The sequence below is a fragment of the Diabrotica undecimpunctata genome, chromosome 7 (assembly GCF_040954645.1).
Source record: "Diabrotica undecimpunctata isolate CICGRU chromosome 7, icDiaUnde3, whole genome shotgun sequence".
Taxonomy (NCBI): Eukaryota; Metazoa; Arthropoda; class Insecta; order Coleoptera; family Chrysomelidae; genus Diabrotica; species Diabrotica undecimpunctata.
Window position 1 is genome coordinate 117,004,502 of NC_092809.1, and position 13,201 is coordinate 117,017,702.

The window sequence follows — 13,201 nt, forward strand, 5'->3', positions numbered from 1 at the left end:
TACTTCGTTACTCTAGGATTTTCGGGGTCGTCCTCTTTTCCTCCTTCCTATGGGGTTCCATTCGGTTATTCTTTATCCATCTGCTGTCGCTAGTTCTTCTTACATGTCCATAGCACTTTAGTCTTTTTTGTTCTATATATGTTACTATGTCTGTTTCTATTGATGTTCTTTGCTTTATTTCGCCATTACTTCTTCTATCCATTCTTGTTACTCTGCAGCATCTTCGCAAGCATTCCATCTCTGTTGGTACTATCTTACTGCTGTTTTTCTTGTTTATAATCTAATTATCAGCACCACATATCATAATATTTCGCACTAATGTTTTATAAATCTCTGTTTTTGTCTTCATATTTAGGTGTCTATCCCAGCATACTGAGTTAAGTTGTCGGATTGTTGTTCTTGTTTGTCCTAATCTTTGTGTAATTTCTTCCTCTGTTGTTGCCTTTTTTGTGATTATAAACCCCAAGTATTTGAATTTGTCCTTTCCTTTGATTGTTACGTTGTCATCAATCTGTAGATCTTCTATGTCTTCTTCACTTGTAGATAGGTACTCCGTTTTCGCGAGGTTAATATCTAGGCCAGCCTTGGTATATTCTTCTTGTAGTTTCTTCCTCATGTAGCTGAGGTCGTCTTGGTCTTGTGCAATCACTACTTGATCGTCTGCAAAGCTTAACGTATATAGGTATTCGTTCAAAAGTCAAGGCTTTCTCTAAGTATATTTTAAATATGCTATATAAAGATTCAACTATTAATCTTGAAACAGGAGATAAAAATAAGCCATCTATTATCACTTTTTTCAATCGCACCAAAGGCAGAGTTGGCACAACAGGTAAATTGTGTGCATTATACAACGTAGCTAGAAATGTTCGTCGTTGGCCCATGATAGTATTTTTCGCTATGCTCAATATTAGTTTAATCAATGCTGAGGTAATATATTTTGGCAATGATCAATATGTTATTCGAAGAAAAAAATTGTTGAAAGATTTGTTACATGCATTAATTTCACCTCATATGGTTCGACCAAGTTCAGAAACATCAAGAATTCATATCGGCCTGCAACAACGTCTAAAAGAATTTGCCCCAAAATGAACATGTCAGAAAACGCAAGAGATCTCATACATGCATTGAACAAGGACGTTTGACTAAGTATAACTGCAAAAATTGTAAGAAACCCATTTGTCTGACTCACATAGACAGCTTTCACAATATTTGCAGTCAGATATTTACAGAAATTTCACAAGATGACATAAATGAGGGAAAAGTATAACACAGAACTTTATGCTTTTTTTTTGAGTACTACGTCAAATTTTAGAAACAGTTAGTTAGTTACCTTTTGCTTTAATTATTTGTATTCGAATGTATTTTTAAGATTTTGATGAACTTACGTACATGAATAACATGTACTAAAAGCATAGTATTAAAATAAGTTGTTGTTTTTTACAATAAGAGGCGTAAACAGTCGCGTAATCAATTTGATACACGGCGAGGGCGCCCATCTCTTTGAGTTTGAAGACCGCGCCCGACGGAAGTTTAAAATAGACAGATTTGTTTGACATGAAATCAAATTTAATTCTTTTCAGAAGAACGTGTGTTAAAAACAATTTGAGCCACTTTTGTAGTATAAAGAAGTGAAATAGAATATTTAAAGCAGCTCAAATTGTTTTTAACGTAAGAGTATTACTTAATTCTTGTTTTCTGTTTCTAATTTTTTTATTTATTTACATTGAATAATAATTTGTTTTGTTGTATAATTCACTCCTGCAATAATTATGTGATATATTTGATTTAAAATAAATTCAGGAACTTTTTTGTATTTTGGCAATAATTTCAACATAGATGTCTGATGTAGATAATGACTGTACTGTGACTGCACCAACTGTATCCACGTTCAAACTTATCATATATTCAAAATGGTAGCACGACAGATTTTTAAGTATGCTATACTCAACTGCATCGCACGACTGGTTAACTACCATGGCACACACGTTGCGATTATCATTCAAACGCACGAATTAACCTGACATATTTTTGGTCAGATCTCAAAGCATGTCATATCCGCAATAATATAACACTGATTTTCTGTTTCTCTATTTAACTACATGATCAAAAACCCATGTTTGATTTGGGCTGCCTAATGACAGCAAATTCAATTTTTTGTTGAAAAAATTATTTTTGTGTAACAATTAGCAATTTTTAGCCACTCTTCCATATCTGATGACATCTATACTTTCTTATTGTATCCCCAATAAACTAGTAGCTAAGACACAATGTATTGTATATTATCTTATAAAACTTTGTAATCTAGAAAAATTTTAAATTTCCAATAGAGAAGTAAGTTTTTTTGTGTAATCACTGTACAAATTCGCAAAACAAAATGATCAATATTATTCTATCTTAATTTTTTGCCTTCATAATATTTTAACCTTTATGACACATTGTCTTGTGCCGCACTTTTCTATTTCTAAAACAAAATTCTGATATTGGCAACATCGATGATCAAGCCGCAAGGAGTCGATTAAGTAGGCGCCTTTTTAACTCAAGGTGCCCTCTGGCGATATTGAAATGTTAGGTTAGGTGTTTTAAGATGGATCCACCTTCCTTCGTTTTATTAATTGTTTTTGGGTTTTATGAATGAAAAGGTGGGCTGAGAATTATTGACTTCTATAAGTAGTCTTCCAAATAAAAAACCGCTTAACCTCTATTATTTGGTCGATGTATATCTTGGGAAATTTTAAGATGAATCTAATTCGGTGAGATACTCATTAATTTGTATCAATCTGCCATTTCATAAAGAAAATAAATATGCTAAATGTAATTTAAAAAATAGGTTTATTTCAAAAAGGAATTTAGAGTTTGAGACATTTAAAAATCATGAATGTGTTGCCTGTGTGAGTCCATTTTAAATAGGTAAAAAGAAATAAAATAAGACTTACTCACAATCAATTTAATTTTACCACACAAAAAAAAACAAAGTGTAGTAAGCGAAACCGGTCGTTTTGGTGGGTATCAGGGACTAAATGGGATTTTCCTTTTCTATGAATGAAATCAAAAGTATGCTGTATTAGACGCATGGCCCACCTGGCTAATTTACCAGTGATTTTGGACAATTTATTCAACCAAAGAAGTGAATGGTGGTCAGTAATGACCGAAAACTTGACCTCTCGATGTAACCTCGAAATTTCTCGATAGCGAAGGTCACAGCTAGACATTCTCGTTCTGTAACTGAGTAATTTCTTTCAGCTCTGAAAAGAGATCTACTAACATACGCTATAACCTTGCCATCACAATCTATAGTTTGTGTCAAAACACCATCAAGACCGGTGTCAGATGCATCACATTGCACAACAAAGGGAAGATCAAAATTGGGCTGGGCTAAATTAGGGGCAGAAATTAGAAGTTCTTTAATTTTTAAAAAAGGTTGTTCAGCTTCACTTGTCCAAACTACAGGTTGTTTTTTCCTGCGATGACCTATAAGAAGATCATTCAAAGGGGAGGCTTAACTGGAAAAACCTTTAATAAAACGACAGTACCAAGAACACATACCGATAAATGTTTTAATTTCAGTAGAATTGGTTGGTCTCGGATAATTGACCATAGCAAGGATTTTTTTAAGATCTGCCTTCAAAGAATTATAGCCGACTACGTGACCAAGATACTTTAACTCCGACTTAAAATCACACTTATCAATGTCGATGGTCAAGTTTGCTTCCTTAAGCTTCTCTTTATTGATCTTTAACAACTCAATGTGTTTCTCAAATGTTGAGGTACATACTATAATGTCATCCAAATAACAAAATATGTAGGGCTCGAATTCAGGTCCAAAAATAGAATCAACAAGTCTTTGTTGAATCTGTGCACTATTGCATAAACCAAAGGGAACAGAAGGAAACTGAAAAGAACCTCTACCGGAAACATTGAAGGCTGTCGTTTTCCTTGAGTCAGGATGAAGGGAGATTTGCCAAAATGCTTTTCTCAAATCAATAGAGCTAATGCATTTACCTCCTCTAAGCAATGAAATAATTCGATCTATCTGGGGCAAGGGACAACTATCATGAACTGTAACCTCATTCAATAACCGACCATCAAAACAAAACATATATTCTCCTGACTTCTTTTTAACTAACAGTACTGTACGTGATTGTGCTGGTTCGATTACTCCTAATCTTAACATTTCATCTAAATCTTCATGTAGTATTTTATTCATATATGAAGACAAAGGATACTGTCTTTTCTTAAATGGTTTAGCATCACCTGTATCAATAACCATTTCTATTTTGTTGGTTCTTCCAATGTATTTTGAACTAGAGACTTCTCCAAAAGAGTCCACTACTAACTTTGCTATATTCCTTTTAGTGGTAGAGAATAAGTCTATGGAATACAAAGTTTCTATTTTATTCTTCCTTCGGGAAGAATGCCAAGTTCCTTCCTCAAACTTTAATAACAGTGAGAATTGATGCATAAAATTAATTCCAAAATAAAATTGTAAGGGACAGAAGGTAAGATACAAAATTTTACCATGTGACAAACATCATCAGCCTCTATTGCAAGATCAATGGTACCAACAACTGATTTATTCGAACCATCTGCTAAGCAAACATGCTTAGTAGATGTGAGATTGTATTTAATTTCTTGGGAATCTAAAAAATTTAACTCCAGCCGCACCCACAACGGATGTAGAGCAACCACTTAAACTTGAGTACCTAAAGATAAAATTATAATTAAATTCTGCAAACTAGGGATTTTGTTGATATTACCGAAACAAGTTGTCATTGGTAGGTATATATATATATATATATATATATATATATATATATATATATATATATATATATATATATACTACGCCTTGCTGGGGCTTGGTCACCTAAGAGCTGTCAGAGGTTCTTCTTCTTCTTCTTCTTCTTAGCCTTCTGTCGTCCATATTTGGACATAGGCCTCTCCCAACTCCTTCCATCTGTCTCTATCCTGAGCAACATATTTCCAATTTCTTCCGGCTATTCTTTTAATATCATCAACCCATCTCATCTGTGGTCTCTCTCTTGGTCGTTTACTTTCGTAAGGTCTCCAATGTTGTATTGTAGTAATCCAACGTTGGTCTTTTTGTCTAGCAGTGTGGCCCGCGAAGCTTGGCCATGACCCATTTAAGTTTGGCAATTTTTGTTGCTATCAAGAGGTTGTCAGAGTTTAGCATCAAAAAATTAAATTTATGAAGCAACTAAACATAATCCACTAAAAAATTTTGATTCTTAAGTTTATAATATACAAAATTTGTTATTGCCAACTTTTCTAAAAATTAAGTTCCATAAAGGAGGTATGAAAAGTTTGATTTTTTAATTTTCTAGTTATTATGAATGAATATTTCTGATTATTCTAAATTATACCTATTAATTAACATTCAATTAGTCTTTCCTTGAGATTTGTTATTGGTCGTTGCGAATGCTAATCGAACAGGGAATTGTAGCCTTTTGAATGATATTGTGGTATATGAGGGTATCATGGGGATACGTGGCAACAGGACGATTTCTCCTTAAAATCGTTCAGTCAAAATGATTGCTTCAATAACATTTCCGGTAATGCTTTTAATAAACAAACGTGTGCCGTTGCATATTCTGGGTGGGTTCAAATTGCGTAACAGAATAATTGGTGAACCAATGAACCAACTGAAGATTGTGTGGTGGTATGTCCAAAGCTCAGCGTATAGCAATATTGTTGCTATTTATATTTGATACCAAACCTAGTGTTAAACACGACCTTCAGAATTTAGGCTATTTTGTCTACAATATCGAGGACAAGTAGTTAAGTCCCCTTTCAAATTTATAAACAATTATTAAATGGTACAGGAATATTTTCTAACTTTTAAAATATTCATTTTTGAAAAGATTTAAATACTATTATTTATTCGAGTCGAATAAATAATATTGTATATATAAATAAATTTACTACACTTAGTTGGGACTTTAATCAGTAACCCAAGTATACCAAAAAATATTCTTTATGTTTTGATAGTAAATAAAACATAAATTTACTCTTCGCGCTGTTTTAAAATAATAATTGGTAAAATTCAGGTTTACCTATAAAAAAATAATTTATATTTAATCCAAATATTTATATAATTTTAGATTTTTACCTTTAAAGCATGTCGTATTACGCATTACGACGCTATCTACCGTCGAAATGTTAAATATGGATTGACGGCGAAGGTTAATATTATCATATTACATATTATGATTACAAATCATAAATTTGTGCCTCTTGTTATTTTAAAAAATTAATTACAAATAATCAGGTTTATTTATTAAACAGAAGTAATTTATATTTAATCCAAATATTATATATGTATTATTATTTTAGATTTTTACCTTTTTGGCGTGCGCCATCTATCGTCGAAATAATACATATAGTTTGACGGCAAGGTTAATTTATAGATTGCTGTTATTCACTTTGAAGAGTTGCGGAGCCTTACCGTCTGAAGATGAGCTACAAGCTCGTTCGAGGTCGCCGCCTGCTAAAGCTGGCTCATGTGTTTGATTATTATTTTATTTATTCTTCTATTTTAATTATTTTCCTAGTATATTTTTTATCCTTTAATATTACTCTTAATTATTATTGCACTCTCTTACCCATCAAGGATGGAGTTTTAAAATTATTTGAATTAGAATAATTTTAAACAAATTTATTAAGTAGGTAAATTACATTCGCTAATCTATCTGGTCCCATTCGGTTTACATGTTCGTTCCAGTTTTTTTTTTCTTGTTTCTACCCACCTGTTAATATTTTGAATTTTGCATTATTCTCGTATACTTTTGTTAGTTTGTCTGTCTCTTAATGATATGCCCGCTATTGATCTTAATACTTTCATTTCGATATTGTTGATTTGTTGTTTCATCTTTCTTGTATCGGTCCTTGTCTCCGCTGCATATGTTAGGATTGGTCTTACTGTTGTCTTGTATACTTCCATTTTGCTTTCCGTGGTCAGATATTTGTTCATCCAGATGGTTTCTCGGAGGCAACCACTTCTGCTTTTGATGCTTGCCTTGTGGTCTCTGTTCTTATATCCCTGTCACTAGTGATCTCTACTCCTAGGTAATTGGATTTCATTACTTGTTCTACAATTTTGCCGTCTATTTCTAGTTTACATCTACGCGGTTCTTTACTGATCACTATACATTTAGTTTTTCTATTGATATTCTCATATTAAGTTTGTTTGCTGTGATATTGAAGGTGTGGAGCTGCCTTTGTAGGTCATCTTCTTTATCAACAATTAGTACTGCATCATTGGCATAGCATAGTATCGTGATTTTATGCGCTCCCATGTGGTATCCGTGTCGTTTTCTTACTTCGTGAATTAATTGATTCATCACCATATTTAATAACAATGGGCTGAGCGAGTCTCCTTGGCGGATTTCTCCTTTTAGTTCTATGCATTCTGTTTCCCCTATTGGCATTATATCGCTGGTCTTGTTGTTCTTGTTAATTTCATTAATTCTCATTATTATCTGATGGTCTATTTGTTCAGCTTGTAATAAATTTAAGATGTCATTTCGATTCACCCTGTCAAAAGCATTTTTTAAATCTACAAAGCACATATATGCTGGTTTTTCATATTCAATAGACTTTTCTATTATTTGTCTGATAATAAAAATTGCATCTATTGTGCTGCGGTTCTTTCGGAAGCCTTGTTGTTCATCTGCCATGTCCGCTTTTTCCTCGATTTTATCTTTTATGACAGCCGTTAACAATTTTAATGTATTATTCATCAGACTAATGCCTCTATAATTTTTAGGATTTCTCGAGTCTCCCTTTTTAAGTATCGGTAGCAGGATACTTTCCTTTCATTCCGCTGGTACTACTCCGGTATTTATTATATCGACGAATAATTTTAGGAACCATTTGCATAGTGTTGTTCCTCCATATTTTAGCAGTTCATTGTTTATCTTATGAGGACCAGGTGCTTTTCTGTGTTTTTAATTTTTTTATTCGTTCTTGTAGCTCTTCTTCTGATATAATACTCTATCGTAAGTTTCGTTAATAATTCTTTCTCTGTTCTCTTCTTCTCCTTCTCCATATAATTTCGTGAAATGCTTAGTCCATTGTTTCTCCGAAATGTTATCTATGTGTACAAATTCATTAATTTCTGTTTTTTGTCTCCTTATCATCTTCCAACTAAAATTTCATGCTATAAATTTTGAAGATTAGGCTCTAGTAATCAAAACTTCATAGTGGCCAGTCAATGGAAGGCATATATTGATCTCATGAGAATAATAAAAAATGCGATATGCTTATATATAAAATCCGATTTAATTTGCGGCGAAATATAAAAATTTCATACAAAAGCTGAACTCTTTGCCTTTAAAACGCATATTGATTTTTGTCGATAGGAAACTTGAATCAAAAGATATCAAATTTTTACTGTCGAGCTGATACCAATTTTATTGAACATTGATTTCGCTCGCGTAACTGACGTTCAATACAGATTATTCCTAAATCGATTTTTTTTACTTTTTACCAGCCTACGAGGGGATATTGGGGGAAACCCAGAAGTAAAGGTGGTAAACACTTTTGCTTCTTTTTTTGGGATCCAAAAATTAATATTCTCGGCAAATTTCAGCTCGTTCGTATGATTTTTAAAAGTTCAGTGGCACTTTCATCCCTGACGACTGAAGTAACATCCAATTGTTTATTACATATTTGTACATTTCTTTATGTTCCACTTTTTATCGATAGAGCTTATAAACACCAAGATCTAATCTTCTGGAGTATTTTCTTGTTTGATTAGAAATTTATTGGAGATCTACTCCGATAATTCTATTACTATTGACGGTACGGTTTTTAGAGTTTACCTACTTCGTCTTCGTCTATTGGATCTGTTCTGAAGTCTCTGTAATTTATTTCACAATGTGATCTTCATGTAATATTCATTTCATTCTGACATACTTATGAGGTCTAAATCCCTGTTCCCTTGTGATCTTATATGTCTCCACCCATATATCTGCTTATTTTTTTCACATTTTTTTTTGTGTTTCCATGTTTCGTTTTTTCTTTTCCGTAATACACAGATATGGATTTCCCTTTTATCAAGTTCCCATAACACTTTTTTTTTGTATATTTCTGATACTTTGTACGTTCCATGTCACAATTTTCAATGTCCGTTTCCGAAGCTAATTCTTCAATAATATCTTTCGGTCTGGTGACTGTTTTATTGTATTTTCTGTGTTTTTTTTTTGTAGTTTTCATGACCTCCATTTTGAATGTCTGATTGTTATTCTCTATTTAGCTGTTTTTTTCTTATAATAATTTTTCTATTCTTTGCAACCGTCTCAAGATTATCATCTTCGTTGTTCTGAAGCTATTTTCTTGTGACATTTTAAAGTAATTACTATTTTAATGAGAATAAGCCACCATTAAAGGTTAAAATAAGTTTATTGACGTTTTACTTATCACTTCGCGAATCATTCTCAAAATTCAAACATTAACGTTTTTATTTTGAGAACGATTTCCGAAGTGGAAATGAAAACGACAATAAACTTATGTTAACCTTTAACTGTGGCTTATTTCTATTAAAACAGTAATTGGTTTATCATTTTCGTTGTTATAAAACATGTCACGTTCTGGAGTAATAGAGTTGGCAACGGTAGGTACTTGATTTCCTGATTCACATACTCTTCATGAACATCCAATTGGTTTTCACTTTCAGAATTATCAATATTTCTGCGCATAAGCTGTTTTTGTCCAGTAGGGCTTTATCCCTGACTTCAATTTAGTTATCGTAAGGCATTTTACCATATCTTGTCTTTAGATATTTACAAACATGTTGGCAATCGACGGTTTCGTTTGATTACGTTATATTACACAACCGTGTGATCTCAAGAATAATGCATACCGATTTGAAAAAAAAAAAGTTCTGAATTTCAAGTGACATCCCTGACAATTGTTTTTTACCTCGAGTTAAGTTTATATTTCTTAGTCGATTCTAGTTTATACTTCATAAAGTGATAACATTTTGCGATATTTCAATTTGCTTTTAAACAGTCTTATCTGACACACGAATGGGAAAAGGAAACGAGAACTTAGGAATGTAAATAAAAATCTAGACAATGAATGCAAGTTATATTTTTAGTAGATCACATATTTAATACAATTTTTTGGCTGAATGTTACTAAACAGTACTACATTACTAATAAACTATATAAACAAGGGGAATACTAGATTACAGATAAAGTTTTAAACAATTTACGTTTATGTTTTGAATACCATGTTTGTCTTTCTAACTTTCTATCTCTTGAATTCATATTTCCTACGTAAAACACAAATATTTAGTCAGGTTTTAAAGATATTTACTTTTCTTGCCCAGTCTCAAAACGTAAAATTGGACTTTTATAGTAGATTTCAACCATTAGTTTGTTATTTTTTTAAGGCTCCAAGAAATGACGTTGCGAATTTGCAACACGTTTTTTCTTTATTATTAATTTTTTCCTCAAAAGTTCTTACTTCCTAGTACCTATTAAATTATGGCCAAAGAATTGATTAAAAAAAAAACTCCGACCTTCATGGTGGCTCAGTAGGTCGAAAAGGTTATGGCCATTGTATTTTGGGATCACAAAGGAATACTTTTAATGGGATCTTGAAATAGGTAAGAACTATCACTATACAATATTATTGGACAAATTGAAATAGGAACTTATTGAGGAAAGGTTCGATATGAAAAAAAAAAGTATTGTTTCCAGGATAATTCATCGGCCCACAAGAACGTTATGTCAATGGCAAAAATTCATAATAGTACAGTGAATGAAGGTAAAAATCAACTATTACCTCCGATTTCGGTGAACCTTCGAATTGATTTGCATGAAAATTTGGGATTGCGTATATTTTGCCCCCAACTTCAAAAGTGCCTAATGCTAAACTTGCGCTTTTTGCATTTTAGGGGTGAAATCCACTCCTTTTATTAAAATCGGTAAAAAATGCAGATTTAAGCATTATGGCATAAGTAATCTCGATTAATTAAATAAAATAAATAATTTGCAACAATTATAAGCATGATTTATGATTTTAATTAATTTTTTAAGCCTTTTAGCAACTATCACTTAAATCGAAAATAATGAAAAAATCATTTTTTATATTTCTGAAATATCAAATCGCCTATTAATAATACCCAAATAGTTTCTTTAATGTTTATGATATAATTTTTGATTTACTGTGAAATTTCAACCCTTAAAAACCACCCACTTAAAGCAGAATCATTGAAAAAAATTATTTCAAGAAAGTTTAATTACTTGAATAATACATTACTGAATTCAAATCTCATTTACTGAGTATTAAAGTATTTATTTATTTAGGTATGTTCAATGCTAAATATATGGATGTTTACGCTTCGACCGCTTGCATATAACTGAGTTTTGGCTCCTCCCTTTATCGATGAAATGACCTTTTTTAGTGAAAGTGAAAACGAACCATTTTTATGATATACACATTAAACTACTATAAAACTAACAACTACTGTCATGTAAATAGATAACAATTTCCTAAGGTCAGGCGTTTTCGTTGGTCTACTTGAAGTAATGGCTGGTGAATGTGATCATTTTTCACCTGGTAAGTATTTGTTTTTTTTTTCTAATATTGCTATTGTGTTGAAAAAAACTTCATGTAGCTGATAGTATTTACTAACTATCATTATGAAGTTAGGTTTTTGAGGTTTATAAAATTGTATTTTACGGGAAAGGGAAAACTGTGAAAGTTTTGTGTGACCTTGTCCAAGCAGAAGAAGCATTAGCTGCTCTGAATGATGACTGTTCTCATATAGAAGGTAATGGAGATCCAGATTATGAAGAGGTGGATATGTCAACATCAGATGACAGTGAAATAGCATTAGAAAAAAAAAAGAAATTTCTCAAAAGACTAAAAAAGTGGAAAAATAAAAAACTATCTGGAAGACTGGAAAAGTTGTACCTCCAAATGGTATTTTAGATCGATCAAGTTAAAGTAATTTTAGTTATAATGAAAATGACAGTTCAGAAGACCATTCACCATTTGATTATTTTTCGCGCTATTTTCCACCCGAAATATTCAAGGACTTATCTGAAAAAACAAATTCCTATTCTGTTTACAAGAATGATAAAAGTCTCAGTACTTACGAAAATGAGAAACGTCGCCTGGTTGCCCTGCACATTGTAATGGGAATTATTAATTTTCCAAGGCTAAAACTTTATTGGGCTCCCCGTACACAATTTCGTTTGATTAAAGATATCGGTATTTCCCGAAACCGATTTGAAAGTTTACGTAATCATTTACATATCTCACATGTCAATACCGACAAGAATACCAATAACTGCATAGATGAGACAATTATACCATTCAAGTGGCAATTTTTTCTAAAACAGTATATTAGAGGCAAACCAAATCCTTTGGGCATAAAAGTCTTTAATTTTTGTGGTGAATCAGGAATAATATAACGATCGGTAGTTTATCAAGGCGCAACTACGTTACCTATGTCTGTAGAAAAGAACCATAATGCTACAACTTCACTTGTTCTGTATTTATCACAAATATTGCTAAAATTACTTACACAAGAGAATATTGCTGCAGAATTACTTAGCACAAAATCATTCCAGTAACATGGAAAACTTCGCACGATCTACAATTCGCAAAAATAATCGTAAATATGCCTCAAAATTTATACTTAGAGCCTACGAAACTGTCAATCGAAGGATATAGATCTACAAATATATCTACAATTTGAACGTGCAGCAGTAATTAAACTTTACAATCAAAGTATGGGCGGCGTGGATAAAAATTATTTCCTTGTATTACTTTATAGAACGTTCATTAGAAGTAAGAAGTGGACTATACGGGTAATGTTTCACTATTTCAATGTGGCAGTGTGTAACTCATGGTTGGAGTATCAACGTGACAATCAATAGCATGAACAATCAATGCAATTGATAGCAGAACCTTTAGCTTTCTCTAAAGCTCCACTGAGAACACCAAAAAGAGGTCGTCCTTCAAATAAGTCACCTGGAAGTTCTCCTAGAGATTCCCCTGGAACTTCTCCTTTTACGTTTGTAAAAGATGAACCTTCCAAACGAATGAAACAGCAACAACCTGTCAGCGAAGTGAGATATGATGAAATTTCTCACTGGCCAATTCCTACAAAAGGTCACAAACAGCGTTGCGGTTTTCAAGGATGGAGCAGAAGATCACGGACGAT